Source organism: Tursiops truncatus, chromosome X, assembly GCF_011762595.2.
Source record: "Tursiops truncatus isolate mTurTru1 chromosome X, mTurTru1.mat.Y, whole genome shotgun sequence".
Classification (NCBI taxonomy): Eukaryota; Metazoa; Chordata; class Mammalia; order Artiodactyla; family Delphinidae; genus Tursiops; species Tursiops truncatus.
In genome coordinates this window covers 42,498,775-42,511,172 of record NC_047055.1, presented here as the reverse complement: position 1 = coordinate 42,511,172, position 12,398 = coordinate 42,498,775, and the positions used below count along the sequence as shown (strand labels likewise).

The following is a 12,398-nucleotide window of genomic DNA, read 5'->3' as shown; positions in this document are numbered from 1 at the left end:
AACAATAACCGGGAGTAAAGACGGAACCAGACCACTACGGACCCCGAGAAGCCCTGGGGAAATACAGCAGCTGTGGAAGAACCAGGCCCGGGGCAGGGAGGGCGGGACGCGAAGCTGAGCCCGTCCTGCCGAAGAGCCAGCGCGGGGAAACCTGGGAAGGCTGCTTGGAGAATCTCGGACCCGGGCAGTCAGCCTGGCCTCAGGGGGCTGCCAAACTGTACGCAGAAGGTCGTGTGAGTGCGCGCGTGCTGGGGAAGGCCTGCAACGCTCATTCTCTTGAAATGCCACCCACAGAAAAGGTGTCGCCTACGGGCAACAACACGGATCACAAATTTAAAGGTCTGCCCTGCCCAGGCAGGTGACTTGCCAGAGAGTAATCAGCAGGGTTTAAGGTGCCCGGGGTGGTGGAGACTGCGGAGGTGGAGAGCACATGTCCTGTGGCGACAGATGGGGAGCCACGGCTCAGCTTTGGCCAAGTGACACCAGGCGGGAATGCTAGCCCAACATTGCCCCATCTTTCCGCTTTTCAAGAGACTAGAGTGTTTCTATGTGAAATCTGAGAGACATTTTGCCTGGTGAGGCCGCCGAGTCTTGGGGCTGCGGGCTGTAGCTGTTACCCGGCCCGACTTACACCTAAGCGCTCACCAGCAGCAGGGCTGGGGCTTTAAGCCAGGTCTTACCGTCTCCAGCTCCCACCACAGCTGGCTCCAAGACAGGTGCTGCCCCAGCAAGTAGCCTGGAGTCTAGCCCTGTCTCCACAAGTGCCAAGGAGACAGCAAGCTCTGAGTTGTCTGAAAAGTCAGCCAGATTCAGACTGTATCTTGGGGTCAGCTGTGCCCCTGCACCAAGCAGAGAAATACAGACCTCTGCCTAGGCAGGTGTGAGTCATAAGCTCACTCCAAGAGCCAGGGAGAGTGTGAGGGACACCCTGTAGGAACTGGAGCCCTGTTGCCAGCAAAATGCAGGTCACATCACGCCCCCTCCTTTGTCCTTTGTCCCTATCCTGGCTTCTACCCCAGTGAGGTGAGTTTGCTTTAGACCAGGCTGGTGCCCTGGTGCTCTCCCCTGTCCCAGCAGGCTGAGGACCCCTGACACATCTTTGCTTGCCCTCGGCCTGGCACATCAAAGGCTCCATAACTGTTTCTTGAGTGGACCCACCTCCAAACCTCCAGCCCACAAAGACACGATCCTCTGCAGCAGACTCCTGGGTCCCAGCCTGGGTTCCAAGGCTGGACCTGGTACCTGGGAAATGATTGACAGGGAACGGCCCACAGAACTGCAATTATTTGGGATTTGTTCTTAATGTTAATGCGATGCTGGTTCCTTTCTGTTTCTTTAATGCCATTTTGTACGAAGGTAGTTCAAAGTTCTCTACGAACAGCTAGTAATTAATTCAACTTCATTAAGGCCAATTAATCCAGGATTAATTATAAATTTGCTCAGAAGAAGTTATTATACTTTGCTCTTTGATTTGAGTTTGGCTTTAAAGATTCTTACAGGAGTAAAATGGAAATTTCCCTTTTCTCTGAGGGTATCTACCTTGTCAGTGATTGTGTTAACCACGTACCTTCCTCGACATGTCCCATACTAACCTCAGATGAGGTTGTCACCCAGGCCACCACTGTGCTCCGTGGCACTCCCAGTACTGAACAGATCTGCTAATGCCCTGTTAGCTGCAGGGTGGGAGCTGATGTCCTGGCAAGAACTGGCCCCACACAGGTTCAAATCACGGCCCTACCTCATGCTGGCTGTGTGCCTGGGAGCACACCTTCCACCTGGACATGGATACAAACTCTTTAAGGTCTACAGTGGTCGGCGTCCCCTCCCTCTTCTTCTGTAAGACTCCTCAACTCTCCTTGGAGGTATCACACTCCTCTCCTCCAGGTCATGATGGGGGCTGACTGAACGATAGCTCTAGGGGTGGGCCTGAGACTCAGGTCCATTCCAGTAGCCATGACCGTTGGTTTGGCAGTGAGCGTGTGACCCAAGTTAGCACAATCGGAGAAAACCCTGGAATTTTTTCCAGGACAGGCAATAGAAAAGTGTGCTCTCTGATATTGGACTAAAACCTGGGGAAATCAGTCTGGGCCCTAATGGGACCCCTGGAGGGAAGCCTGGCCGCAGCAGAACAGTGGCCTCCAAAGATGTCCGTGTCCTGGAACCTGTGATGGTGTTGCCCTCCATGGTAATGAGACTTGGCAGGTGTGATTCAGTTAAGGATCTTGTGATGGCGGGGATGGGGGAGGTGGGGAGCTCACCCTGGATTATCCTGCGGGCCTGATGTAGTCACCAGGGTCATTATAGGAGGGAGGCGGGAGGATCAGAACCAGAGATGGTGTCATGAGAAGACGCTGCTGGCCGTTACTGTTTTTAAAGGCAGAAGCAGAACATAAGTCCAGGAAGGTGGGCAGCCTGTAGAAGCTGGAAAAACCCAGACTGTGGGTGCTCCCCCAGGGCCTCCAGACAGGAACGCAGCCCTGCCCACACCTTGATTTTAGCCCAGTGAGGCCCGTTTTGGATACTGGCCTGCAGAACTGTAAGAGAATACCTGTGTGTTGTGTTATGCCATTAAGTTTGTAGCAATTTGTTACTGCAGCCATAGGAAACTAATACAAACATCTACTTGGAGTGTGGAGTCTCTTCCCATTTATTAAATCAGTGAAGGGCTCCTAACTCCCTCCCACCTGGTCAGAGAATCAGTCTGACAGCTAAGACCTACACTGGAAATAGCCTCACTGCCTGTCCCCTGGTCAGACCTGCTGCTTTAGCCCAGGCTGTCCTGAACTCTGACCCCATTGCCATGTGACGCCAGTGGGATGCCAGTGGGACAATGGTCCAGATGGAGCCCTGGGGACCTGCAGGCTCCAGCTGCTTTCTCGGCATCTGCTGCTGGGTTTCCCCACCACAATGGGATGTGCCTGCTGAGACGGACGGAAACTGTTCCCTAGCAGAGAAGGTTGCAATGGGAGGCACAGGCCTCACCCTGGCTAACCTGACCCTGTCCCCAGCCCCACTTCCTGCCTCGGGCTCCAAAGCAATTCCGGTGAGTGCCCTCGGGTACTGTTTCCATTTGAAAAGCATGACAAAATTACCACGAAGGGCAGGACACACACACAGCAGGCAGATATCCAAGGGAGAAATAGCCCATGTCTTTATGTTCCAAAGCTCTGATGCCATTTTCTGTGCCCCTCCCAGTGCTTGAGCCCATTGTAAAAGATCTCACTGAATTCTTTTAATAAACCTAGGAGATGCTGTTATCGCTACTTTACAGCAGAGGGGAGAGGGCCAGGAGAGGTGACTTGCTCAGGCCCTCTGTTCCCTGCCAGCTGATCCTTGTTTTATGTCAGGTTTTTTCCAACCTCAGTGATATGAACCAACTTCATAATGCAATATCCAGGTACCACCTACAACTTCATATTTTTCTTTAAGTTTGACTTAAATAAATAAAAGTATCTCCCTTACACAGAAAAACATTATCACTTGCCATAACTAGCTGGGAACCACAACAACCTCAGAATCAGGATCTTTAATAAAAAGAGAGATTAGCAAGCGTTAGAAAGGGGTTAAAGTCACACTCCGCCCCCTAAGACTCACTAAATTAGAATTAAAAAGGCAATAATGTTCTCACTATGTGGATCAACTTTATTTAATTTTATGTCTTTGTACCACCTCTAAGATGCCAGCAACATTATTTAATTTTATGTCTTGTACCACCTCTAAGGTGTCCCTTCTGTCCCCAGAAATCAGCCTGGGGCTGAAATAACAAGCATGCCAATTAGGTTGGCAACAATCAGAAAGGGGGGTGAGAATGTGGGAATATAAGACCAGGGACTAAGCCAATTAGCTTAAAAAGGGGACTCCTTCAACAGGGACTTTCTTTGATTTTGATTCTGATTGGTTTGGATCTTGGGGATCATGGCTCTGAAGTGCACCCCAGACACTGGGAATTATCCTGCTTGTAATCATCGTAATAATCTTAGTAGTGCATTATATTCTCTCAAGAGCTTTAAATGCATGTTTGCAGCCACTAAGCACCAAGCAAATGATCTCCCTACGACTGAAACATCAGAAAAAGAACGAAAGAAAGACTGACAAAGAACGTGCACCCGACGTCATAACCTGTGAGCACCACACAGAGGGTCAGCAGAAGCTGCAAGGCCTCCAGAGTGGTAGCTGGGAATAACACTAATGCCTTAAATTTGTATTGCATCCCTCAGGCTGAGAGACTGGTCAAAAGGAGGAAATTGTTAAAACTAAAACAATGGGCCCAAAATGCAGTGGCTTATGCTAAGCCTCAAGTCACCAAATCAAGACTTAGTTACTGGACTTCCCTGGCAGTCCAGTGGTTAAGATTCCACGCTTCCACTGCAGGGGACGCAGGTTTGATCCCTGGTTGGGGAACTAAGATCCCACATGCCACGTGGCATGGCCAAAAAAAAAAAAAGAATTAAGTTTCAGCTCTTTCCCCTTTGAATGGTCATGGCACCCTTGCTGATATACTGAGGGTTTATTTCTGGGCTCTCTATTCTATTCCATTAGTCTATATGTCTATCCTTGTGCCAGTGCCACGCTGTTTGATTACTGCAGACCATTATTAAATGTCCTATTAGTTAGGATACACTCTCAGCACTCAGCTGAGCCTGGAGACCATGACAATGTGTGGCTCCACAGGGCCCCTGGGTCACTGCCCCCCTCCACATGCAGCAGCCTTCTCAAGATGTTGGAGAAGGCAGAGACAGGCTTGACCTGGGCTTGTGGGCTCAAAGGTCAGGTGTGAAAGAAGTCAAAGCAAGGAGCAAGCAGAAGCACTGGGAACCAGTGGCTGAGATGCTCAAGCTTGGACTGGAGAAAAGAGGGGTCAAGGCACTGGAGGTGAAAGAGCAAGGCTCATGGGAGTGAGAGTGAGAGAGCAGGCAGGTCTGGGGTTGTCACACAGCACAAGCTGGGATGCAACTGTCCACTCCATTCCTTGTATGTGTGTCACTGCACAAACCCATGGGTGGAACCCTAACTCAAGTTATTTTAAGCCCCAATGTCAGTGCCATTTACACTGCCAAGTAGGGCAAAGCTGGATCTGGGAACGTAGAGGATTTCATCAGGAATCTGCCAGCTTTCCTTTCCTTTGTGCTGGCTTCATTCTCAGACAGAGTCTTCCCATGAAGTGGCAAAGATGACCTGGAAACCTAGGACCCAAGTCTCTTTCCCGATATTTCCAGTAAAAGTGCAGGTCTGAGTGTCATTGGACTGTCCGCTCACATCTCTGAACCAATCACCATTCTGGGGAGGAGGGGATACTTTGATAGGCCAGGCCAGGGTCCCGTGTCCATTCCTGAAATAAAGTTGGGGGTGGCGTCAACCCATCTAAACTACCTAGATGCCAAGTGGGGGAAGGGTGGTTCTCGACAGAAAATTAGAGTGAAGGTGGCCAGAAGAGGTAGGAAGGGTGCTGGTCGGGCATAATAAACCCTGTCCACTGCTATGGGCCTCACCTACCTTCACACACCTTGCACACTTTGGACACGCCTGCCGCGTCGTCTTCTGTTGAAATGAAAGGAACTGCCTGGCTCTGCAGCCAGGCCCAGCTTCTTTGCACACTGGACCTGGGGTCTAGGCCTGGGAAAGGCATTTGCTCAGTTTGTGATCTTGGACAAACTCCATCCCCTTTTAGGGCCTCAGTTTCCTCACCTGTAAAAAGAGAATGCTAGGCTGGATCAGATGTTTGAACTGTTCTTTAGCAGGAAAAAAATGTAACAGCTCTGGTGGAGGGGGAAGTGGGGGGCCAAAAGGTTCCATTCACTGACAGAAACCATTATCAAGTCCCATAAGATCTGCTGTGTAAAATACCTGCAGCAAAACTGCATGATTTTGTGTGTATGTGAGGGTCCAGAACCCTACTGAATTTATAAGAAGCCTTAACTGTGAGCCAGGCTGTGTGCCAGACACTGGGGTTAAAATGATGAACAACACAGACGTGGTCTACACTTTCATAATGCCTGCCATTTAGTGGGAGAGACTAACATTGACCTGATAGTCTTGCAAGTAATCAGAAACATAGACTCAAAAGTTAAGATGGAGAAGTACAAGGAGGTGTGAGAGTCAGGAACTCCTGCACCTGGATTTGACTTCAGGTCTGTCTCAACCCTAATGCAAGCTCCCCTGAGCTCTGGGCCAGTCCCTCCCTTTCTCTGGACCTGAGTCCACTCAGGTGTGAAATGGTGACATACCGTCTGCTTCTGAGGATGTTATCCTTCTGTCAGGGATTGGTCCAGGCGTTACCACGTCATGGTGCCTTCCTTGGCTCTCCAGCTTTTCCAGATGGCCCTGCTCTGGGCTGCACACCACGTGGGGGTACCTGCTTTGGCACACCTCATGTTGCAAGTTTCCCAACTAAGGACTGAGCTTCTCAAGGCTGGAGATTTTGTATTTTATGTGTGCATCCTAGCACATTGTAGTGTCTGGCTCACAGGAGGTGCTAACAAATGTTTGTGGAATGACTGGGTGGATGGGAAGAGTACACTTTTTGGAGGAGTGTTAATATCATCATGGAACCGGACAGGACACAGCCACTGGCTAATTGTCTCATCTGAGGTCGTGAGATGGGATGAGGTTTACACCGGCTGCAAAGCCTGAAGTCCTCAGGTGGAGTTCCAACTCTTCTGATTACTTGCTGTGCGTTCTTCATAAGTTATTGGGCCTCTTTTAGCCCGCATCTTTATCTGCATTAGGAATTACACTAAACGTCATCCACAGCCAACTTAATCTAAGTAAAAGGAGAGGTGGAGGCGAGGAGAAGAAGAGGAGGACTATCCCAAGGCGGATGCTGAGCACAGCCTCCCCAGGGAGATGAAAGGCGTGGGAGTCAGAAAAGTGATTAGTGGGCACAAATCGAAGCTTAAGTTCTAAACCTGTCTCTTCATCTCCAACACCGAGGTCGAACTTGAGCTCCGCAAAAGGGTATCCATTCGAATGCTGTCACGGACGCGAAGGCGCCGTGAAGAGCGGAACACAGGCCCTCACTGGGGCGCAGCGGCCCTTTCGGGCCCACCCGGGCAGGAAGCGCCGGCCGCGGGGAAGCCAACCTCGGGACACAGCCGGAAGCTGGTGGGCGGAGCCTTCCCGGCAGCCGCGACGGGCAAAGCCAGGAGCCAATGGGGCGCTGAGGCGTTCCCCCTGCGGCCAATGGGGAGCTGACTGAGGCGGGGCCGGACCAGCCGCCTGGTAACGGCCGCGTGGTAACCGGCTGCGCGCTGCTAGGGCTGAGCGGGCGCTCGGGCTTCAGGTGCGCAGGTTGAAGATCGAGGAAGTGAAGAGCACCACCAAGACGCAGCGCATCGCCTCCCACAGCCACGTGAAGGGGCTGGGGCTGGACGAGAGCGGCCTGGCCAAGCAGGCGGCCTCGGGGCTCGTGGGCCAGGAGAACGCGCGCGAGGTGTGGCGGCGGGGCGGGGGCTGAGGCATGGGGACTGAACTGAGGGGGGAGACCGAGGCGGGGACGGGGCTGAGGTGGGCCCAGGCGGCGCGGACCTGGGGGTGGGGCGTGGGGAGGACGTCCCGGGGCGCGGCGACGACCCCGCGGCCTCGCTTCTGGCCGCGAGTCCTGACTGACCGCCGCTCGGGGCCAGGCCGTCCGCGCGGCACGGGGGTCGGCGGGGAGTAGATGGGCCAGGTCCCTGCTCTCCGGGAGCTCACGTTTCAGACACAGACGTTTAAACCGCTGAACAGAAGGGCCGTTATTAGACTTCGGGGATCAGTTCCTGCGGGGCTCTGCGGGCCCGGGCACGGCGTTTGAGTTGCTATGAGCGCAGTGGGAGGCTCTGGGACTTTTATAATCGGGAGGTGATCCGCCTGAGCAGGTGGCAGGTACAGAGGCCTTTCTGAACATTCCAGTTAAGCCCACTTCTGCTAAGTGATGCTGGTGCCAATTGCCTTCGGCCGCATTATCATCACAAAACTGTTCAGGCTCTTTGTGTGTGTGTGTATTTTTTTTTTTTTGATGAAAACATTGAGGGTGGGAGAGGTCACTTCACCCATCCGCTTGCCACCCAGTTTAGTAATAGTAATGCTGGAGTTTGTGCCTGTGTGCCCCTGACTCCTGAAGCAGCGCGCTCTGTGGTAGGACCGCCCCCTTCGGGCCCCCTTCAGCCCTAACGTCAGCCCATTTTGCCCCTGCGGTGGCTCGGCAGCTACAGAACTCCTGGAAAAGGCTCTTGCCTCCTAGCCTGATTGTGCTAATAGAAAGGGCCAAAGAGAAGCCTCTGGTTTCCATTTGGAACATCAGGTTTCCAGAGAGGAAATAGTGACAGGGCCAAGGTGACTTTGAAATTTCTCTTTATCCAGCTTCTGCTCTCCGAGGGCCTGTCTCTGCAAGTAGCTGACATTGTTGAGTGCTTTTCGCGTGCCGAGCACTGTGCTAAGCAGCTCCGTTTCCATTGTCTTATTGTTCATCACCACCCTTATACCTGTCCCTCCTTCACTTTGTTGTGACACTTTTCAGACATACCAAAAAGTTGAAAGACTTGTGTAGTGCGTACCTGTGTTCCTGAATTCTACAAGTAACATTTTAGTCTGTTGCTTTGTCTTCTGTCTGTTCATTTATCCATCTAACAATCTACTTTTGCATTTCAAAGTAAGTTATAGACATTAGCATACTTTACCATAAACCCATTAGCCTTTGTGCCACTATGCTATGAACTCTGTTTTCAGATGAGGAAACGGTGGTTCCTAGAGGTTAGGTTATGGATCTAAGGGTACTCGGCTGGTAATTGGTAGAGCCAGGATTTAAACCTAAGTCTATCTGACTCCAGAATCCATACTCTTGACTCTGACGCTGTGTACCTCCGTACGAATATGAGCTTCCCAAGGATAGAGACCGGGTAGTATCATATACCCAGAACTTGACTCATTATAGGGACTCAGAATTTACGTACTGAATTATTAGTCATCCCACCTCTGCTACCAGGTCCTTGTCTGAGTCTGGTCACATCAGCAGCCTCCTTGATGTTTAATGTCCTCATCTGAAAAATGAGAGTTAGACTAGGTTATCTCTTAAAGGCCCTTCCAGTTCATACTTTTTAAATTTTGGAATTCACTGGACATGTCTCACTGGAGAGAAGGAGCCTAAATGGAAGAAGATTAAATGCAAGGGGAAGTGTGTGAATAAGAGTACGTAGCCAAGGTTGGCAAAGGCTCTTCTACCTCTTTTGAGTTGCCCAAAGAGTTCCAGTGCTGAGGATTATGATATCAGAGGTTACTGTGGAAAGACCATAATGGCTCTTTTGTCTTTTTAGAAATGCAGCGTCTGAAGAATATCTTCTAGGCTGTTAAGTGCACTGTGCTTTTCCAGCTAAGCCAGAAATGGAATAGGGCACATCCACATGCATTCCTTGAACCCACGTTTTTGAGGGGTTGTCTAAGTGTGGGACCAAGGTACGTCTCCACAGTCCATGGGGAAAGTGGGAGAGGAGATAAGATGTGCTCACAAGACCCTGTCCACAAGGTACTACCCAGGTAGAGGAGCTATGGGCCTGCCCTGAGGCAAGGACGGTGCACCTTGGAGACAGTTGTGTTTTCAGTTTTTAGATTGGTGTGAGAAACCTTGAGATTGGGTGTTTAAGGAGTGTGACTTTCTCAGCCTTACTCCTTTAGAGTTAAATATTATAAAATACATAAAACCAGGAACCTATTTATGGAATATTTGAACATATATACACACACGTATCAATACGCAGTCAACTCTTGAACAACATGGGTTTGAACTGCATGGGTCCACTTATTCGCAGATTTCTTTCAATCAATACGTATTAGGGTGCTACATGACCCCCAGTTGGTTGAATCCAGGGCTGCTGAACCACAGATATGGAGGGCTGACTGTATAGTTATACGCTGATTTTCGCCTGCGTGGAGGTTGGGCGCCCCTAACTTCAAGGGTTCATGCGAAATACATGCTGTATGTATATAATGTCCATACCTGTCTATATATAATATAGATGCTGTAAATGGCTTAATACTCCGAATATTTAAAATATACGAACAAACAAGTAATTTAATCTTGAGGATTTGAAAGGCATTCCTTGGATCTTAGGATGCTGTAGGTTAAACCTCACGTGCAGCATTTGCTTACAGCATTCTGGGATAGTTAACTGATGGCCAACTAGTAGAATATGTCATTGATTCTTAGCCCTTAGTGGGTTAATTTGGGAATGTGATGAAAGCTGTGAGCCCTCCCTGGAAGAATGCACATTTGAACATATACACACAGTCTTGTTTCCAATTTTGAGGTGTGTGGGCCCCTGGAGTATATGCCACTGCTCCCATTTGTACCCTTCCTGTCCGTTCTCCACATAGCAGCCATCAAGATACTTTAAAAACAAATTTTCAGAACATGACATGTGGCCTAAGGCTTTTTCACTGGCTTCCCATTACATGTAGAATAAAATCCAAACTTTACTATGGACTGGAAGATTCTGTTCTGAGTGCTGCCCCTCCTGCCTCTACAACCTCATCTTCCCGGTCTGCTTGTTTTCTGAACTCTGGTCAGCACAGCTTTTCTGTCCCTTGGACATGCCAAGCTCATTCCTGTATTTTGAATTTATTGTTTCCTTTGCTTGGAACACTGACTCCTGCCCTGCCTGCAGCTTCGTATATCAAATATAATGTCAAAGAGGCCTTCCCAGATCACTCTTTATTATAGAGTAACCTCTGCCCCCAGCCACTTGCTCTTTTGTTGCCCTTTTTTCTTCATAGTAGAGATTCTGTGTTTGTATGTCTCCTCCACTAGGACATGAGCTCCATGGCCCTCTACTGCCTCTGGCGCCTAGAACAGCGCCTGTGGTGTCCTGGCACTCGATGAGTCTGAGTTGTGTGGACCAGACACTGGAATTTTTCCTCCTGTGAAACATTTTAATATTGATTTATTATTTCTTTCTATTGTGGTATCTAGGCATGTGGTGTGATAGTGGAATTAATCAAAAGCAAGAAAATTGCTGGAAGAGCTGTCTTGTTGGCAGGGCCTCCTGGAACTGGCAAGGTACTCATTTTCTCTCATTTTTTAAAATCTACCCAAGAGGATGATCTTAATGTGTAAGCCAAATTCAATTTGTATCTTAACTAGTCTTTGTTTAGCTAAATTGGTTATACGTATGTTTTTAAAACCGATGTGCAATAATACAGTTGAGTATCTAAAATCCATGCTTCTAAAATTCAAATTACCCTGGCTGACCTCCAGAGAAAAGAGAGTGAAGTCTTCAGAGGTGTCTTATTGTCTCTGTAATTTGTCTTTTATCTCTTTCAAGTTTCCTTTGCTTTGGAAATACATTTCTGTTGGCCTAGGGCTTCATAAAATCTTGAGAGTGACATCTGGGAAAGAAAACCAGTCAGCAAGCAATTTTCCAAATGCTAACTTGACCCAGCACTATTCTGGCTGTGTGAGAGATGGAAAGAAAAAGGAAAAAAGAATTAGAGACGTGATTTTTATCTCCAAGGGCCTTATAGTCTCTCCAGGGCAGAGAGGACACCATGGCAGCATGAAAAACTCCAGTTGAGCACTAAGCTGCGAGGCATCGCCCGATCTTAAATGCAGCTGGAATTGTAGCAGGAGGTGACACTTGGCTTGGTGTGGCTGGAGGGGTTGAAGCTTGACATTTGACTTTGCAGGGAAGAAAAGGGCCTTCCAGGTCGAGGGTGCAGGACAACTTGTGGGATCTGTGAGAGGCTTGGCTGGGTGCTTGAAACGCACTAGAGTCCCCAGTCTGGGCCCTGCTTGTTCTTCAGGAGGGCTGCTTGGTGCAGGAGAGGAGGAGCCTGGGGGAGTCATTGTGTAAAGAAAGGGGTTCCAGCTCTGGTGCTGAGACCCCAGGCAAGTCCCTTAGCCTTTCTGAAGCAGTAGCACAGCCCTGCCTGTTTGAGGGAGTTATTAAAGTGGCGGTTGTAAGATGATGACTCTAATTATCATTTTGAAGTCATATGATTGAATTGATAGTATGTCTTTTACTGGTGTCTAACCATAGAGGAGGAAGTGCTATATTTGTGAACAAGTATAAACGTGAGCTTTAATTCCCTTTCTGCTTGTCACTGTATTTACCATTTATTTGCTTACTGTTCCTTCTCATATCTTAGACCTTTGCTCTCCCTCCATTTCCTTCCTAAAGTACATCATTAAGAAGTTCCTTCTAGAAGTTTGTTGGTGGCAAAGTCAGGTTTGTATTTATTGTGTTGCCCTTGTTTTGAAAGATAGTTATATTGGATATATAATTCAGTTGACAGATGTGTTCTCTCAATACTGTTTCTCTCAGTGATATTTGCTACCTTTTGGCTTCTACTGTTGCTTTTGAGAAGACTGGTTTTGAGGATTTTGTCTTTTCTCTCTGGATGTTTTTGGGATATTTTGGTTTTGGTGTTTC

General features: G+C 49.1%; 1 long non-coding RNA gene and 1 pseudogene across 1 annotated transcript; one reads left to right on the top strand and one right to left on the bottom strand.

The window, feature by feature from the left end:
• Window positions 1-3,463: 3,463 nt before the first annotated feature.
• On the bottom strand, window positions 3,464-7,033 carry LOC141277603 (uncharacterized). Its single transcript, XR_012329235.1, has 3 exons — window positions 6,225-7,033; window positions 5,494-5,685; window positions 3,464-5,329 (listed from the first exon to the last, which is right to left on the bottom strand). It is a non-coding gene; the product is annotated as an uncharacterized lncRNA (long non-coding RNA).
• Window positions 7,034-7,208: 175 nt separating this feature from the next.
• Window positions 7,209-12,398, top strand: part of LOC101323790 (nuclear RNA export factor 2-like) — a 29,410-nt pseudogene continuing 24,220 nt past the window's right edge.